General features: G+C 41.4%; 2 pseudogenes; one reads left to right on the plus strand and one right to left on the minus strand.

Annotated features, from left to right (window-relative positions):
* Positions 1–50: 50 nt before the first annotated feature.
* LOC110314528 lies at positions 51–1,103 on the minus strand (annotated as a pseudogene).
* A 2,079-nt stretch (positions 1,104–3,182) lies between these two features.
* On the plus strand, positions 3,183–4,724 carry LOC110314529 (annotated as a pseudogene).
* The last annotated feature ends 464 nt before the right edge of the window (positions 4,725–5,188 follow it).

The following is a 5,188-nucleotide window of genomic DNA, read 5'->3' on the forward strand; positions in this document are numbered from 1 at the left end:
GGGGAGGGGAGGGGAGGGGAGATAGATATATAGAAATATAGCATAGATGGCTATATTTCAGACCCCTCTACATCCAACACCACTAATTGCACTGGCCTAGGCCCTCTCTCTAAGAAGATACTCCTTGCAGTATCTTGGGCAGTCATCTTCTGGAGGCAGTCCTACAAGATCAAAGACTTTGGCTGGGCAGTATGCTTTTAAACCCAGCACTCAGGAGTCAGGGGCAAGTGGATCTCTGTGAGTTCAAGGTCAGCCCGGTCTACATAATGAGTTCCAGGATATCTATGACTATAGAGACCCTATATCAAAAAAATAATCTGTAGAGCCAGGCAGCTTCAGAATTTCCACAGAACACAGGGTCTCAAGAAACTATCTCTGCAAAGCTAGAACCAACATGCCACTTACCCACAGGTGGTGTATACGTAGACTGCAAAACTTCAGGAGTGTGATATTAGAATGTAACAATCTTAGGTGTAAGGGCTCTCTGGTGGCTGTAATGATTCCAGCTAGGCCAAAATTAGCCAGCTTTCATGTCTCACCATTTGTCACAAGATCTCAAGATTCTCTGACCTCAGATCTTCGTGACTGATGCAATTTGCATGAAGGAAATCTAGGCCTCTCAGATACTATCACATGAGAACCTTTATGACCTTAGCTGGCAAACCTGGTGGAGGTGAAGAGATGCTATGACCAAGGTAACTCTTCTAAAGGACAACATTTAATTGGAGCTGGCTTACAGTTTCAGAGGTTCAGTCCATTATCATCACGATGGGAAGCATGACAGTGTTCAGACAGGCATGGTACTGGAGGAGTCAAGAGTTCTACATCTTGATTCTAAGTCATCCAGAACTCTTCCACAGGCAGTCAGGAGGAAGCTCCATCCCACATTGGGCAGAGCCTGAGCATAGAAGCCTCAAAATCTACTCCAACAGTGACAAACTTCCTCTAATAAGGCTATATCTCTTCCAATAAGGTTACACCTCCTAATACTGCCACATCACATGGCCCAAGCATACTCCATTCACCACAACATCCATCAGCCACACAACATAGGCATGCTCAAATGCTTCCAGTCTCCTCAGTAAGACCACCTCAAAACCCATGCTGATGGAAAGGCTCACTCAAGTTCCTCCTTCACTGGGGACTCTTAAAGGCCATAAAGTGGCCACTGTGTAGATCATAGACTTTGCACACTATCCCATACACACTAGAACTAATTTCAACCACTGACTCATACTGAGACATAATCATTGTCAGTTGAAAGGGATAGCCTGACGATGAGCCAAGAGGAGTAGGGGTAGCTATTTATTAGCAGTTAGGAAGTGGTTCCTGTAGTACCCTATACCCAGGCTCAGTCCTATGGGGCTGGATGTCATGGACAAGACCATGGCAACAAGCTGCAGACTCCCTTACCTCCTTGGTTAGATTTATGCTTATATAGTTCATAGTTTTTTAATGATGTTATCTATGATACTATTTCAATTTATAATTATTCATTGCTACAATATTCTATTTTGACCTTGTATTGTGAAATTGTGGTAAACTAATTTAATTGTTGTAGTAGCTTTTTGACAGAGTCTTTTGTATTTTCTACATAGATGATCATTTTAATTGTTCTCAAAGATAATTTGATTTCTTGCTTTTTCCATATTCAGGTTTTCTCTTGCTTTTTACAATAGCTAGGACTTCTAGTTCAATGTCAAAATAGAAATGATCCAAACAAATATGGTTTCATTATCCTTTAAATTTTTTTATTATCTTACAATTTCGTACATACTTATAACAAAGTTTAGTCATTTCAATCCCTCTTCCCCACTATTATCAGCATCGATCCCCTGCAATCTCCTGCTGAAACCTTTCTCAAAAGTCTTCTTTCTATTTTCATGTTATCTTTTTGCANATGAACCACCAAGTTTAGTTTCTTGCCCAAGCAAGGTGGGAGTTTACTGAAACAAAAGCAACTTATCAATGACTACACCACTATGGAAAAAAGACACATGCCCTACTCTTTTGAGAGTTGGAGATGATTTCAATTTCCAGTTTTTTACCCCTGTCCAACTTAAATGAACCAAGGTTTTACCCCTGAACAGCCTTGGAGTTATATTCATGTCAGGCCCACCCTGGTCTGAACTAGTACAATGCTGCTCACTCAAGATGCCAGAGATGGGTAGCACAAGGAGATGGAGACTTTTGCCATTTAGACAAAACTTGTTCAATACATGTCCCTTATCATGAATACTTTCTATTCTAACAAGGATGTGTTCCTTTGGGAATTGATCTCTAATCCTTCTGATGTCTGGGAAAAGAGTTGCTATGACAGTCCTGTCCAAGTTGAGAAGGGGTAAACAGCTGAAAATTGACATCATCTTCAACTCTCAGGAATGCACCCTGACTTTAATGGAGACAGGAATTGGCATAAGAAAGCTTGAAAAAAATAGATAATGCAGAAACCATTGCTCAGTCTGCATGAAACCTTTCATGGAGGCCCTCTAGGCTGGTGCAGACATCTCTAAGATTCAGCCATTTGGTGTTTGTCTTGAGGTTTCTATGGTTGTGATAAAAAATATCATAACCAAAAGTAATTTGGGGAGTAAATGGCTTATTTCATCTTATATCTTGCAGTAAATCATTCAGGAAATTCAGAACAGGAACTCAAGGCAATAACCTAGAGTCAAGAACTGATAGAGAAGCCATAGGATAATGCTGCTAATTGGTTTGTTCTCATGACTTGCTCAACATGCTTTCTTATAGACATCAGGACCATCTTCCCAGGGTAAAAACACATGCAATTGGGTGGGCCCTTCTATATCACTCACTAATTTTAAAAATGCCCCACAAGACTTGGGTATAGTGGGGCTTGACTTTAATCCTAGCACTGGGGAGGCCAAGACAGGTGGATCTCCGTGTGTTCAATGCCACCGTGGTTTACAAAGCAAGTTCCAGGACAGCCAGGACTACATAGAAAGACCTTGTCTCAGGGCTGGAGAGAGAGAGAGAGAGAGAGAGAGAGAGAGAGAGAGAGAGAGAATCCACAGGCCTGCCTCTAGGCAAGTCTTATGGAGTAATCTTCTCAATTTTAATTCCCTCTTTTCAGATAACTATAGCTTTTGTCAAGTTGACAAAAAAGAGAGACAGTATTGATTCCATTGTGGCAGAGAAACTTGTGATCACAAAGTACAATGATGATGAACACTATACAGGCACATCATGGTGAGCCTATTGAGCAGGGTATTAAACTGATACTTCACCCCCAAAAGAAGACCAGAAAGACTACTTAGAGGATAGGGGGTTCAATGTAGTGGTTAAGAAGCACTCAAAGTTCAAGGGCTATTCTAATTTTTTGGAATGGGGGATAAGAAAGGAGAGATGCAGATCAGTGAAAATGAAGCAAAGGAAGAAAAGGAAGAGGACAGTAAGAATGATAAGGAGAATCCTAAGATTGAAGATGCAATATCAGATGAGGAGGATGATACTGGCAAAAATAGGAAAAAGAGAAAACAAGAAAATTAAGAAGAAATACATTGTTAAGAAAGAATTGAGCCAGACCAAGTCCATTTGTACCAAGAGCCCTGATTGTGAATTCTATAAGAGCCTCACCAGTGACTGGGAAGACCACTTGGCAGTCAAACACTTCTCTGTAGAAGGTCAATTGAAATTCATGGCATCGTTCATCATCTTTTGGCAAGTTCCTGTTGTCCTCTTTGAGATNAAAAAGAACATCAAGCTCTGTGCTCATCATATGTTCATCATGGACAGCTGTGGTGAATTAATAACAGGTTCTTTCAACTTCATCTGTTATGTGGTTGGTTCCAAGAATGAACATCCCCTAAGAAATGTTCCAGCAGAGCAAATCCTTGAAAGTCATATACAGAAGCATTGTAAAGAAGGGACTTGAGATCATCTCTAAGCTGACAGAAGACAAAGAGAACTGTGAGGAATTCTGTGAGGTGTTCTCTAAGAACATTGAGCTTGTAATCAAAGAAGATTCCACTAAATGGCAGCGATGCCTTTCTGAGCTACTGGACTACCACACCTCTCACTCTAGAAGGAGATATGACTTTCATGTCAAAGTATGTATCTCCCATGAAGGAGACACAGAGATCCATTTACTATATCACTAGTGAAAGCAAACACTGTGTAGCCAACTCTGCCTTCATGGAGTGTATGAAGAAGTGGGCTTTAAGATGGTATTCATACCTAAGCCTATTTTCAAGTGCTACATGCAGCAGGTCAAGGAGTTGTATAGGAGAAAGCCGGGTATCTGTGGATGGCAAAGGGCTAGAAAAGATGAGAAAAAGAACATGGAGGAGAACAAGAGAAATGTTGACGATCTCTGAAAGCTCATGAAGATCTTGGATAAGAGCGTTGAGAAGATGACAATCTCCAATAAGCTTGTCTCTTCATTGTGCTGCATCATTAAAGGCACTTATGGATGGGCAGCAATCATGGAGCATATAATGAAGGCCCAAGCACTTCAAGACAACTCTTCAATGAGCTACATGATGGCCAGACAGCACATAGAGATCCACCAAGACCACCTCTCATTATAGAGAGGCTGCAGCAGATGGCTGAGGCAGACAAAATGGCAAGGCTGTCAGAACCTGGTAGTGCTACTATTTCAAACCACTTTGCGCTCCCCTGGCTTCTCCCTTGAGAATCCTCAGATCCACTTTATCTACATCTACTGCATGAACATACTAGGCTTCAGCACTAATGAAAAATGAAGTGATAGTAGAGGAGCCCAATGATCCCACCACTTTTGCGTGATACAGATACTATCATTTCACATGGAAGTAAAGTTCCCACTCGGAAGCCTGTGCCCTTTGTGTGTTTTTCTCTTTGGCTTTCCAGAAGGCAGCCTTGACTGACCCTGACCTACTTGGCTCTTTGCTGATGCCTGTGGGCTATTTTCTTCTCTCCTCTCCTTAGTGTCTTAGAGTATAGCAGTCAGTCTCCCCCAACCCTTCACCAAAACCAGGGCTTGGGGATGTGCACAATGATTTGTTCATTTGTTTTGTTTATTTTGCCCTGAAATGTAAAGTGCCTTTCACCACTCAGAGGAGCTATAGATTAGTCCTTTGTGTGTTGGGCTATGTGTGGATATTGGTACACATATGTGCACATGCATGTGGAAGCCAGAGACAACCTTGGGGGTTATTTTTCAGGTACAATTCACTATTATTTTTTT

This window comes from Mus pahari, chromosome X, assembly GCF_900095145.1.
Source record: "Mus pahari chromosome X, PAHARI_EIJ_v1.1, whole genome shotgun sequence".
Classification (NCBI taxonomy): Eukaryota; Metazoa; Chordata; class Mammalia; order Rodentia; family Muridae; genus Mus; species Mus pahari.